This window comes from Ornithorhynchus anatinus, chromosome 14 (assembly GCF_004115215.2).
Source record: "Ornithorhynchus anatinus isolate Pmale09 chromosome 14, mOrnAna1.pri.v4, whole genome shotgun sequence".
Lineage (NCBI taxonomy): Eukaryota > Metazoa > Chordata > Mammalia > Monotremata > Ornithorhynchidae > Ornithorhynchus > Ornithorhynchus anatinus.
Genome location: NC_041741.1, coordinates 7,633,082 through 7,647,212, shown reverse-complemented (window position 1 = coordinate 7,647,212; position 14,131 = coordinate 7,633,082). Strand labels below are relative to the sequence as shown.

The following is a 14,131-nucleotide window of genomic DNA, read 5'->3' as shown; positions in this document are numbered from 1 at the left end:
CCACATACAGAAAATTGGAGAGAAAAGCGAAGCATTATTATTACTATCATTCTGGTATTTATTAATTGCTTACTATGGGTCAAGCGCTAGTCTCGGTGCTGGGATAGATACGAGTTAATTCGGTTGGACACAGTCCCTGTCTCACAGGCTCACAGTCTAAGTAGGAGGGAGAACCGGAATCCCCATTTTAGTTGAGAAAACGGAGGTAGAGAAGTTAAATGATTTGCCCAAGGTCACATGGTAAGCAAATGGCAGAGCCAGGATTAAAACCAGGTCCTCTGACTCTCAGGCCTCTGCACTTTCCACTAGGCCATGCTGTTTCAATGACGTAAATGACTGGGATTCATAAAAGAACCCTTGAATCTGCAACATAAAATGAGGTGATTGACCTTGAATCCTTGTGCTCGACCCGAAATGTGAGATGCTACGGATCTGCTGACTGCGCTAGGCCACCTCTTCGACGAAATGCACACGTTGTCCTGCAAGTCCCTGATTATGTTCAGAGAGCCTTTCCCCAAAATGTGAACGCCTCCCTCTTCCAACACAGGAGAGAAATGTCTAAAATGTCAAAGATTTTGCCGTTGTGCTTCAACTCTCTTTCTTCACTGTGAGCCACCGGACTGGAATAGATCACCAAAACACTGTAAATTAACCCATCGAGAGATATTTTTACAGTCAAATTCCAGAGACCCAGTGAAGTTGGACATTTGAAGCGAAGTCAATCATACTTGTAGAGTGCTGCCTATACAATATAACAATAAACACAGTCATTGCCCACAGTGAGCTTAGAGTCTAGATGGGGAGAGAGACATTAATACAAATAAATTACAGCTATGTGCATGAGTGTTGTGGGGCTGGGTGGGGGTGGGGGTGGGGATGTATAAAGGGAACAAATCAGGGCGATGCAGAAAGGAGTGAGAGAAGAGCAAAGAAGTTCACAAACTTAGCAAAGAAACCTAAAGTCCTGAAAGTCAAGCAACATCCCTACTAAACATCTTTTAAACAGAAATAAGCCTGCACTTTCCTTCTTCTAGATATTAAAGCCTCTTAAAATGTGAACACGGGTTGTTCCACATATGTTCTAAATCTAAGGACCATTTTCTCCATACATAAACAATGTCTTCTACAGCTGAGACATTTTTTCCTTGAGAAATGCTCCCTGAGGGCAAGGATCGCGTCCACTTATGTTATTTCAATTCCCAAGTGCTTAGGACAGTGATCTATACGCTGCTGCTGATCAATAAACACTCTTGAGTAATTGAAAGGAGAGGTCTTCACCTCTTCATTGCAAGGAACAGTGGGACTCATCACACGCACAGATCTGTAGCTGCTGCAAAGTGTTGGACGGAGACACACGCTTCACTGCTGAAAAAATATTCATCCAAAAGAGCAAATTAACTAAATGGGATTGGACTAGACAAAGCACTAAAAATTAGACTGTGAACCCCCGAGGGCCAATGCTCATGCATTTATTGAGTTTCTTATAATCACCCCAACACAGGCTTAGGACACTGCTCTGCACATTGTAAGGACCTAAACAAACGTTGGTGATAATAATAATACCTTTTCTTTCAAATGAATAATTAACCTATGCTCTAGCTGGATGACTCACAATTTAGACACTGGGAAAATTAATCTTTCATAAGCTTTCAGAATAGTCTCCTTGAGGAATTTCTCAAGCATTTTTAGTGGCTCTATCAGTCTAGGTAGAAAATAAAATGCAGAGCTTTTAAGAATACATGTCCTGGTTCTCTCTAGGGAAGAAGCCAACAGTCCTGGAAAGGAAAAAAAATGAAGAGGATGCAGAATAAGATGTCTGTGGAGTTCCAAATGTCCCTATTTTCCTTCATAATTGATTTTTTTTCTCCTGTGCTTCCAAGATGCAATGTCGTATAGTAATGGGAGGCCTTCAATAATAAAATGAAGTGTGAAGAGTAAACTAAATCAGCGCCTAAACCGCCAGCTTCACAAGACTACCTTCCATTAATTTCAACGGAGATTCTGTGCCAATGTATTCTGTATCCTCTAGATTGTAGGCAGGGAATGTGACTCTCCCAAGCACTCAGTCCAGTGGTCTGCACGCAGTTCGTACTCAAAAAATACAACTAACTTGACTGTTACAGTCGTGTAACTTTATAGTTATAGTCTCTTCCTCACTGTTATAGAAGAAAAGATCCTTGAGGGCAGGGATCAGGTCTACTGATTCTATTTTACTCTTCCCAAGTGCTTAGCACAGTGCTCTGCCCACAGATGCTGCCCAATAAAAATGACAAAGCAGAGTTGTGAAAATGATACTACTACTGCGGATAACTAGAGGAGCGACTGTCTCACAGATAAACCCTCACACCCACAACCAAGCTGGGCATTGAGAGCTAAAGATAATAACACCAGGGAAATTCTAAACTGTCTGTTCCAAACTGAGTGCAAAACAATATAGAGTTACATAATAAAGATGGATTTCGACCCAGCTAACTTCACTCCTTCACGGTGTTTTATCATTAAGTAGGCCATTAAATATGTTGTTCATAAATTCCAGTTTCAGAGAGGATCGCAATAAAACGTGTGTTTCAAAAGTGAACACTGAGCACACAATTTGCCACTTCAGATATACCGCTGGAGAATCGCACACCATAAACTCTTACGTAAAATAATATTTCATGTACGTATTTGGTAATCCAATACTCGGAGTACCCACCAGATAGGTAATGGTTTAAATCTCTTTTTTAATGGCATTTGTTAAGTGCTTACTACGTGCCAGGCATTTTACTACACACTGGGACAGAAACACATCACTCTGCTTGATCATACCCATGTGCCACATGGGGTTCACGGTCTTAATCGGCATCTTACAGATGAGGTAACTAAAGCACAAAGAAGTGAAGTGACCTGCCCAAGATCACAGAGTAGACTAGTGGCAGAGTCAGGATTAGAAACCAGATCCTTCTAACTTCCAGGCCCAAGCTCTATCCATTAGGCCATGCCGCTTCTCATTTCCAAAGGAGCGGAGACTGCACGAGGTAACAGAATATTTATCTCCAAAATGTTTTCAAAAGTGATCACGGTGGGGTATTAGATGGAGTTTAGTTTTTACCTCTTGATCCCGAATATGGTACCTTTTAAGGAAGATCAAGAAGTGAACCTGAAGATGGTACATTTGGATCGATCCCATCTCAGCAGTAATTCCTGAGCATTCACTGTGTTCAGAGCATGTACATGCCCTGTAAAAACATCCTCTCCCAAGCACTTAGCACGGCGCTCCGAACACGGTAAAGACTCCAATATCAATTTATAGCTACCAGAGTAAATGGTGTGATCTCCATCCTCAACACGATCGCGATCTATTGGAGGGGACAGTTAATATACATTGATGAATACACGGCAAGAATAAGGGAGTGGATATCAGTAACAGAAACAAGCGAATAGAATGGGCTATCGCGTACAACGTTCCGTTGTAATTTTCACGCGAAAATCTTTTCTTATGTCCAACCGAGACTGTCTTTCATAGTCAGAATGCCCGTTGCTTGATTCTAGAATCCCGTCAGCTCATGCACTTTGAAGAAATGCTCCTCGGAACCCAGCTTCACCCGGCGGAACCCCTGAAGAGAAATTACGAGAGCAGGAGAGCCAAGGAGCTGCTGAATGGAAAGTGAAAGGGGTACAAACAAGCGGGTAAAGCACAACAGACTCTTCAAAGACAAAGAAGCAGCGGTAGGATTATTCGCGGAGTGCGTATGGAGTGACGCAACGTTCCTAAATGCTCGGCAATTTATTTTAACGTCTGTCTCCTCCGCTAGATTCTAAGTGTCTTGAGGGGAGGGTCCAGCTCTCCCGAGGGCTTACTACAGTGCTCGGCCCACAGTAGATACTCAATGAACACCACTGATTGAAAGTACGGCAGAAGCCTGAGATACGTTCCCTGCTCACAGTAATAAAGGGGAAGAGAGACGTGAAAACATCTACAAACTGTGGAATCGGCACATATCTTCACAAGTGATGATGACGATAATGGTATTTGGTAAGCGCTACGTGCCAGGCACTCTTCTAAGCACTGAGGACAACAGTAGTAACACTTATAGTGTTAGTAATGTTACTTACTGAGCAGCCACTGGGTGCTATGCTCTGTACTTAGTGTTCGGGAAAGTCCAACAGAAGCGAGACATATTCCCTGTCTACAAGGAGCTTACACTCTAAAGGAGAAAATACAAGAGCACTATGAAGCACAGTGTCACGGAGCAGAAAATAATCATGGACTGCTGGGAGGCAACTGGCCTTTCAAAACTGAGCTCCCAATAACCTGAAGAGATCTTTTTCCATATCTCACAAGTTAGACTTGGAAAAAGCACGGCCTTCCTATTTGGTAAAATCACTACATTCATCACTTCTAGGCTGGGAGCCAGTTGTTAGGTAGAGATTGTCTCTATTTGTTGCTGAATTGTACTTTCCAAGCGCTTAGTTGAGCGCTCTGCACACAGTAGGCGCTCAATGAATTACAACTGAACGGATGAATGACATTACAATCTCTAAATTAATCTATTCGAAGGGTCTGGATGTGAAAGAATTAGACGTTGTGAAAGTTTCTACAAATAGCCAATGTGGTATCTGCTAAACTCTTACGTGCCAAACGCCGAATCGCACACTGGAGGGAGGATAGATAGGAGAATCAGGTCAAACGGTCCCTGTCCCACTTGGGGCTGACAGGCTAAGGGAGAGGGAGAACAGGTGTAATACCCATTTTACAGCTGAAAAAACTGAGGCACAGAAACATTAAGTGACTTGCCCAAGGTCTCACAGCAGGCAAGTCACAGAGACTGGATTAGAACCCAGATCTTCTGACTTCCCAGCCCGGGCTCTTTCCGCTAGGCCGCTAGTGATTCCAGGGGCAGACTACCCAAAAGTGTCAGGGACTTATCAAACTATATTAATTTTCTCTTTGCCTCAGAATCTGCCCAAATGAAATGTAAATGAATTTAAAATATTCTACTCTCAACAACCTGATACGAAGATTTTCCCAGGGTGAGTGCACAGATCTCTGAAGATGAACCTTGTCAATCAAGGAGAAGAGGAACCGTGAAGACAGGCTACTAATTGATTATGAAAACCCCATACTTAGAAATTTATTCATTATGCAGTTCGACATCAGATTTCCAGCAATATGTATAATATTGTCACCTTACAACTATTTGTAATTCACTTCATAATTACAAACTCACACATTGATTCAACGGGTATGGAACATTTTCCCAAGATAAACTCGGAGGTCAAAAGAAGCATAGCTTCACCAGATTATTTCCGTCAATCCATCGTAATTTGGTTAAACTATAAATAGACATCAGAGCCTCCGGAAAATTGCTGCACCCTTCTTGAAATAGAGATGCACGGCCTAGTGGGTCGAGCACTGGCCCGGGAGTCGGAAGGTCGTGGGTTCTAATCCCGCCTCTGCCACCCGTCTGCTGTGTGACCTCGGGTAAGTCACCTCACTTCTCTGGGCCTCAGTTGCCTCATCTGTAATAGGGTGATTGACAGTGTGTGACCCACGTGGGACAGGGACTGTGACCAACCGGATTTGCTTCTATCTACTCCAGCTCTCAGAATAGCGCCAGCCACATAGTAAGCCCTTAAATACCACAATTATTATCATTAGATCCTGCAACTCTCCTGGTAATGGAAAGACAGCTTCTCTAACCAGAGAAATCCAAGATAATAACATAAGACACTACCCCGAAAGGTGAGCTTGTAAATTCAAGGAGCCTTCTGGGAGGGGGGGGGGGAAAAATCGTTCCTTTCACTTTAAACTCGTTTATTCGAACATCCACCCAAAGCGTTGCAGAGATTAATATTCTCCTACTGGGTCTTCCTGCTGCTAAAGACTATTCTTCCCTCCCTAGCCAGGTCCTATTCCCATTAAGTAACACTAAAAGTTTAAGTACTGCCTGAGCCATCTGGAAGCCAGCTTCTGGAAGAATACAAATATAAAATGTTTCCCCAGTGCAGAGGCTAAGGAGAGTGGTCTTGGCCACAAGACCGACAACCTACATCATCAAGCTACTGCAGCAGTTCTGAGCGTCCAGAGCGGGTGGCAAAGGAAAAGTTTTCAACGACTTTGATGTTTAGTTCACAACTTTCCTCTAACAGCCTCCCACATCCCCACCTCCTCCTCCAAAGGATAGTGTGCATTCTTCTTCGTTCCTGGTGAAAGACAAATTCACATGGTGACAAGGCAACAGCAATGAATGGAATCAGCAGCCCGACGAATAAAAAGATTAAAGCAGACACCGGCATCCAATACACCACCCTGCCTGTACTCGATACAGGCTCTACAGAGTGTCACGAGGCAGGCGAAATTCTTAATAGAAATATTCCAGAAAAAAGCACCTCGAGCATGACCTACAGCAACACGCTCTATGAAAAATTCAGTGGCTGTTTTCAGTTGGATCAGAAAGAGGCCTGGTTCACTCTAGAAAAGGAATGAGCCTGGATTGTCAACCTAATCCCTAATTGAGGGCACAGACACGCCCAAGTGTTTTATCCCAATATTAACAGCCAGGTGAAATACCAGAAATATGATACTCAGCTACTTGAATCTATCAAACGTATACTTCTACAACTTCGAAGGATCTGACGGCGGGCCTGAAGAGAAAGTATTGATGCCTTATATTTAGCTGACTTTGTTCTGACTCTAGACGATATTTTTCAGGAGTTATCCATTCCTGTGGCATCACTTAAGAGATGGAAGAATGCAAGCCCTTATTTCATTTATCCTCAGTAATCATAAATATAAAAAGCCAACAGATGGATGCAAGACAACAACGCACACTGCCCGGTTTTCCGGGTTTTGTATCTTTTCAACTCGTGAGTGGAATATTAATTTACCTTCTATTACTAAAGTATTTCAGCTGCATACCAGAAGGATGAGAGAGATGCATTTAGCAGCCCAAGCCCAAAACTCAACCACAACTAAATTGTTCAGACTGCATTCTACATAAAACTAAACCTCTCAAAACATAAGAGTTAAAACAGAAATTAAAGGGGCATACCACGCTTTCTTTGCAACACAAAGCCACGTCAGGACAGCTATTTATTCTCTAGTCATTACTTCCAACATCTGAATCGCATTTATGACCTAGAATGAACAACCAACTTTTCTATTTGTATTTTTTGGATTGGAAGATGAGGACTGTAACCCGTAACAGTCCTCTCATCCTCTCATCAATACCATCACCAGCTAGGGGAGGGCTAGCAGACAATCGAAGTTTTGTCTTTTGAGGTTTCCTAATCTGTTTGTTCTGCGGGAGGGGATGAGGTAACAATATAAAGGCCATATCTTCAGATAGGAACAAATGCTTACTTAGGTCTGAATGGGGTTTTGAGAGTAAGCCGAGTTGTATTCACCTAAATCATCCCTAAAATCACTAGCCCCACCAACTGAAAAAGCAAACTAATAATTCCCATAAATTAGCAACACCTGCAGCGGGTATGCTTTAAAAAAAAAATCTAATTACCCGGCAGGACAGGTGAAAGGCGTGGTTCGGTGAGTACTTTGGAAATGCCCGACAGCTGAGCCAAAGTTGAGCGGTCGACAGCAGAACAGACAGATCCTCTCCCCTATTCACCATCAGACCGAATAGTCGAGCTCATTTTTAATGGTCGTTTTCCAAGTAAAGGAGATGTTAAGTCCCTTATCGTGCTGCGGGCTATTTTTTATGGCTCTGCCCGGAGAAGTCTACCAGCTGCGGTACTTGAGTGCCTAAGATCCCACCTCCTCCCTTCAATTGTCTCGCTCCAATCAGTTCCTCCAAAGAGCGAGAAACAAATCAGTGGGGGATGGCGAGGCTCCTGGAGAAGGGCAGGGAAGAGCGAGACGTTCACCTTGCAGAATCAAACCTCCCCCCCCCAAAACCAGCCACGCATACGATCCGGCTGGACGGACCGGGAAAGAAGTTTAAAAGAGGAAGGGGAGAGGGGGTTGGAGGAAGAAGGTTGGACTTTTCCCTCGCCCTCTCTGCCCGGTCACTTTTACCCCTCCGAAACCCAGTCAAGAGCCGGTCCATTCACTCAATAGTATTTATTGAGCGCCTGCTAGGTGCAGAGCACTGTACTAAGCGTTTGGAGTGGACAATTCGGCGACAGATAGAGACCATCCCTGCCCAGTGCCGGGCTCACAGGCTAAGCGGGGGAGACAGCAAAGCAGAACACGACAGAACAAGCCAACATCATCAAGATGAATGGTATCAAGGAGCCTCGTGAACAAAATAAATAGGCTATTCTTCCCCCCCACGGCGACGGCCCGAGGATGCTGAACCCCCGCGGGGGCTTCGGTCCCGCGGTATCCGCGTGCGGGAGCCGAATCCGAGCCAAGGCGAACACCTCCTTCATTCATTCAATCGTCCACTGAGCGCTCACTACGTGCGCAGCACTATACTGAGCGCTTGGAATGGACAATTCGGCAACAGAGACGACCCCCGCCCGACCCCGGGCTCACCGGCTAAACGGGGGTTTCGGAGACAACATAAACCCCACAGTTACGGAATCGCAAATCAGGCGTCCGGGTTTTCAACTCATATCGTTTAAGCAGTCCGGTCTCGGGGAGGTCAAAGCCACCTAAAAAAAAAAAAACCCCAACCCCAACTTTTTTTTTCCTTTAACCAGCCGGCACAGATTTCATCGCTTCCAGAATTAGCCCCCTTCCAACCCCCGCTCCCTCCCTGAAGAGCGGCAGGACCTGGAGGCTTCGTCTTTGGGGGCGTCAGAGACTTTTCTTCGGACGGGGAGGGGCGCGGGGAAGACCCCCACCCCCCTTTTCCCGGGCCGGGTGGGGGAAGCGTGGGAATTCCGCGCGCGCGCGCGCAGGTTCCCCTCTCCCGGGCCGGGTGGGAAGGGGTGGGAATTCGGAGCGGGCGCAGGCTCCCTTTTCCCGGGCCGGGTGGGAAGGCGTGGGAATTCGGCGCGCGCGCAGGCTCCCCTCTCCCGGGAGGCGTGGGAATTCCGCGCGCGCTCAGGCTCCCCTCTCCCGGGGCTCCGCGGTTCGGTCCTCGGCGACGGGCAGGTGCAGAGCGGAGGGGCCGCGTCCCTCCAGCCCCCGTGGGGCCCGGTGGGCTCCGGCGGGCGGGAAAGGCGGAGCCCGCCGCCGCCGCCGCTTTCCTCCTCCGAAGGGCGGGGAGCTCGTGGAGAGGAAAGCGCCCGCCTGGAAGCAGGGAGGGAGGCGGGAGGGGCGGAGCCAGCAAGCACGGGGACCCCCCCCCGTCCTCGCTCCCCGCCTCTTCCCCCGTCCCCTCCTCCCGCTCCCTCCGTCCTCCTGCCTCCCTTTGCAGCTCCCCGGTGCCTTCCGTGCCGCCGCCCCCCTCTCCCGGGATGGATGTGGGACGCTTGGAGCGGGACCGGGGGACAGGGGACCAGCACGGCCCCCTCCCCATCGGCATCCCTCCATCCCGGGGGGGCCGCGCTGGAGTGGGAAAGTGAGTTTCTGCAAATCGTGCAGGGGCAGTGCACCCCCATGGCCGGAAGCATCCTCGGTTGCAGGCCCGGATCCCGGCCGGCAGTATCCCCTTCGGGGGGCTGCCCGCGGGGAGGGAGAGGCTGGGAGCTGGGGGTCGGACATCCCCCCACCCCCCCGCCCCCCGTGCTCCTTTGACGGAGCTCAAGTTTTGCAGCACCTCCCGCCTCTTGGCACTTTCCGTGGGCGGGGATGTGTGGCCACCCTGGGACCGGGGAAGGCCTTGGGGGGGGGGGGACACAGGGGAGGTCCCGGCCGGCGGGGATCCCTCATCGCCCCAAGCGCACCCCGACAGTTGCCCGTGCACCCCCGACCTGGGCCCGGCCCGCCCCTGGCACCGCCAAGACCAGGGTGTAGCGTGGCATCCCGCCGGCTGCGGCTATTCTATCCACGTCCCACCCTCCCCATCTCCCACACATAAAGACGTCGCGGCGAAAAGGCGGGGGCGACTCGTCCCCGGGGGGTCCCGCTTCTCTCGGCGGCTTTTCCCGACCGAGGCCGGCCTTATCCCGGCCCCGTGGGCCGCGGAGATTCCCTCCCCCGCGGGGAGACCGGGGAATGCCGCGGCCGGTCCTTCCCGACCTCGCTTTTCCCTGCCCCGGCTGGTGGAGCCCGGCGCCCCCCACCTTCTCACTCTCCCCATCCACTCGAGGAGGAGGAGGAGGGTGGGGAGAGGCGCTAAACGCTGCGCTGCCCGCTGAGATCCGCCGCGCCTTTCCCCTTCTCCCCGCCGGGGAAGGGATCGCGGCGCGGCGGCCCCCCAAAACCGCCTCGGTGCTGCAGAGGGGAGAGCTCGGCCTGACACGTCGACTCGCTCCTGGGAGCGGGGGAGGAGGAGGAGGAGGAGGAGGAGAAAGAGAAAGAGGAGGGGCGGTTGTGTGCACGGTTCGTGCAGAGGGATCGGAGGAGTGGGGAGCGATTCCCACCTCCCCCAACACCCCTCCCCTTTCCCGGGGGGGGATGTGGATGGCTTCTCCGGGGACCGCTCGCCGGGGAGCCTCGGATCCGGGGACTCCCGGCCGTTGAACGCCGCCCCTGACCATCCCCCCCCCCCCGCCCCGTTCGGCGCGCTCGGTGTCCCCGAGGGCGAGAGGAGGGGAGGGAAAGAAAAAAGGCAGCGGCCGGGGGTGGGGCAGGGGAGCGAAACCTTCTGGAAATCCACAGCGCCCGCACGTCCACGGCCAGGGAGAGCGGCGGAGGCGATGGGAAGATCGTAGGGTCGCCTCCCCGGCCCGCCCTTCGGCATCCTCGGCGGGGCGGGTCGCCGGCATCTTGGGACCCGGCCGTCCGGGGCCGGAGGGCATCGCGCTTCCCTTCCCCGCCTCCCGCCCAACCGCCTCTGCCGGAGCTCCGGATTCCCGGGACGCCGCCGATCCCCGCTCCGTCCCGGGGGGGAGGGGGGGGTGTGCGGGGCTGCGGCTGGCCGGAGGCTTCACCTGCCTCCAGGTGCATCGCAAGGTCAAACCCTCCCTTTCGGGGCTCCGCCATCCCAGCGAGGGACCGGCCGGAGGAAGGCGCGCCGCCATCGAGACGTCGCCCTGAATCCTAAACTTGGACCCGTCTCCTCTGCCGGAGATCACTGCGGACGGGGGGGTGGGGGGGGGGGGAAGAAAAGCCCCCCCCTACAAAACTGCTCTTTTTTTAAAAAAAAAAAAGACTGCACAATGTCAGCCGTACTGGAATTGCGTGGATTTGGGTCGGCGGCGAACTTGCAGGAGAGGTGAGAGGGAGGCTATGCCAGACGGCCGGGCCGGGAGCCGGGGGCGCCGGAGAGGATCGGGCGGTGGAGCCTCCTCCTGCTCCTGCTCCTGCTCCTGCTCTTGCTCCTGCTCCTGCTCCTGCTCCTGCTCCTGCTCCTGCTCCTGCTCGCCTCGTCGTCGGCCGTGCGGGGCCGGGCTCGGGGCGGGGGTGCGTGTGCTCGGCCGGCCGTGTGCACGGGTGCGGCTGTGTGCCGCCGGCCCGGCCCGCTCCCGGAGAGCTGCCGGACGCTCGGTTTCCATGGGGCGATCGGCGAGGATCCCCCACCCGGCCCGACCCGCGGGAGGAGCCGGAGGAGGAGGAGGAAGAGGAGGCTCCCGTTTCGCCTCCTTGGGATGCCGCTGCTGAGCCATGGGAGAGGCCGGGGAAGCGGCCAGCGAGCCCCGAGGGGGACTGTGACGGCCACCGGGACCCACCTCGCCCACCCTCTACCCGCGGGGAGAAAGCGCTCCCCGCCCGCGCCTTTTCCTCTCCAGGCACCAGGTGAAGACGGAGCCCCTCGACCCCCCCCCCCTCCCCCCCTTTCCCCGGGAGCTCCTTCCCGGCGTCTTATCTGCATTGCAGGCTGCTTTACTTATTAATGTGGGGAGATCGGGTGGGCAGGGGTGGGATCCCCCCAGGGCGCCGGGGACTAAATGCGGAGAGGGGCGCTGGGGCCGGCCCCCGCCGGGCCGGGGGTCGCGCCGCCGCCCCGAGGGTCGTTTTGGAGCAGCCCAGCGGCTCGGACCCGCATCCGAGAGGCCGGGGATTTAAAGCGGGGGGGGTTCTCCTTTCGTCGCGGGAGCGATGGAGGCGTGCCGGGGCCAGGCAGCCGTGCGGAGCCGGCGGGGAAATCGAGGCAGGGCTTGACCGCCCACCGACCCTCCCCACCCCCGCCCCGAGAGTCCGTTTCCACTGGGGTTTGGTTTTCCGGCGGCCGCAAAGCTCCCCGGCCCCTCGCGGCGGGGGCTCCGGAGACTCGGATGGGGAATCGAGTTGTGGTGGGACGTGTTTTGCGTGGGCGACATCTACACCGTCCTCCGTACGCTGCGTGTGCCTGTGTGTGCGCGTCCTCCCGTGTGCGCGCTAGCGCGTCCGTCCGAAGATGCTCCCCGATTAGCGGGGTCCGGGTCGCCGGAGCCTAGGGGAGGTATATGCGTGCGGTATCTAGGGCGGGCGTCTGGCTCCTCTCGAGGAATGGAGAAAAGGCAGGCACACGCGGCGGGGACGGGGGCGAGAACGAAGCCGGTGAGCGGCAGTCGCGGCCCGGGGCCCCCATCGGATTGGCGGGTGGCGATGCGCCCCGGGAAGTTGGGCGTGCGGATGCCCGAGCCCTCCGGCCGGAGGAGGACCGGCCCGGCCCGACCCGGCCCGGCCCGGCCCATTGAGTTAACTCGGAAGCCCCTTCCCCGTCCAGCGCTCCCTCCCCCTTCCCCGCCCCCCCCCCCGACAGTCTCACTAGCTGCCCGAGCGCCTTAGGGTCCACCCGCAGGGGCCCTCGCCAAGGGGCATCATCGGTGTGGGGCGGGGGGTCCGGAGGATGGCAGCGGAGGGTGCCCCTCGGATGGAGGAGGAGGAGGAGGAGGAGGAGAGGCTTCTCCGGCTGTGGCAGGCTGGTGGTGCTACAGGGCCATTTATGCAGTCGGCACTGGGGGCTGGGCAGGCTCGGCCACCTTCCCGCGGCGGGGGCGGCTCGCCGGGCCCCGCCCGCCCTCCGGGGGAGAAGGAAAAGCGGGGCGGGGGGTGAAGGACCGGCCGGTCCCCTCCGGCCCTCGCCGACCCGCCCCCTCCTTCCCGTCCGCCTCCCTCACCTCTCTCAGAGGTCCCTCCGGGCCCCTCCGTCCCGCAGGCGGGAGGCCTCTCCCTTAGGTCCCATCCCCGTGGGCCCCGAGGCCACCCTCTCCCTTTGGCCCGCCTCGCTGGCCAGGCCCGCGGGGGGGATTGACGATGGGAGCCGGGAAGGGGGCGACGAGAGCTCCGGGAGAGGAGACTAAATAGGAGAGACCCCTCTCGAGCGAGGCCGGGCTCCAAAATGGGGTGCAGACCCTAGGGGAAAGAAAAGGGGCGAGAGCAAGGGGAAGGGATTGGGGACGATCCTCTCAGGTGGGAATCGCCAGCCGTCGGTGAGCCACCGGACACCCGGAGCCCACCGTCCGGAGGCCCGAGACCACTGGGGGGGGGGGGGGGGGGGTTTATTTAACCGAGAAGAGGTGGCCTAAGAGAGAGACCGAACCCGGGAGTCCAACCCCGGCTCTCCCCGTTTGCCCCCCGCGTGACCTCGGCCAAGACGGTCGACTTCTTCGTCCCTCCGTTCCCGCCTCCGTGAAATGGGGAGTGACCCCTCGGACTGACCGTCCGCACGGCGTTGACGAATGCCCGCTCCCCGGGCGCCCACGGAGAACATCTATTTCAGGTTCTCCCCTCCCGGCCTTCACACGGATCCACCGTACGAGCCCCGCGCTCTTTTCCGGGGCCGGAACTAGGCCCCTCCGGTGGTTTGGCTGGCTGTGGGTTCCCTGCGTGTGTCCTCGGGCTCCGGAGGCGTGAAGAAGCAGGAGGGCCTTCGGGGAATCTGGCGACTCTAGGGTTGTGGGAGGTGACGGCCGTCGGCGTGGTCCGGGCGGACGGCCCCCGGGGGACCGGCCGCCCGGGAGCTCCCCGCCCGTATTCGACTCGCCGGAACCCACCGGGGTGAGTTAGAGGGAGAAGGAAGTCTCAACGGGGAAAGCGGCAGGGACCCGAGAATAGCGGCTTCGCTCCCGCAGCCAAACCCTCTCCTCCGGCTCGTTTTTCGGTCTTCCCACGAGGTGGGCGGTGACCCGAAGCATCGGGGCGGCCGACGCCGGCCCCTTTCCTTCGTCTTCCCTCGCGTCGCCTCCCTGCCTCGAGGGCCTCTCTGGTTAC

General features: G+C 54.7%; 1 protein-coding gene and 1 long non-coding RNA gene across 6 annotated transcripts in view; one reads left to right on the top strand and one right to left on the bottom strand.

The window, feature by feature from the left end:
• The window catches only part of LOC103168400, a 348,055-nt gene extending 338,942 nt beyond the window's left edge, over positions 1 to 9,113 (bottom strand). For 2 of the 4 annotated variants that reach the window (XR_485418.3, XR_485420.3), the window contains exon 1: positions 8,480 to 9,113. This is a non-coding gene — a long non-coding RNA (uncharacterized LOC103168400). The remainder of the gene's footprint in view (positions 1 to 8,479) is intronic. The other 2 variants (XR_003764394.2, XR_485419.3) reach the window with 2 other exon arrangements.
• Positions 9,114 to 11,422: 2,309 nt separating this feature from the next.
• LRFN5 (leucine rich repeat and fibronectin type III domain containing 5) overlaps positions 11,423 to 14,131 on the top strand; it is a 95,291-nt gene continuing 92,582 nt past the window's right edge. For both annotated transcript variants that reach the window (XM_029079122.2, XM_029079120.2), the window contains exon 1: positions 11,423 to 11,731. The gene's annotated coding sequence lies outside the window, so the exon portion shown is untranslated. The remainder of the gene's footprint in view (positions 11,732 to 14,131) is intronic.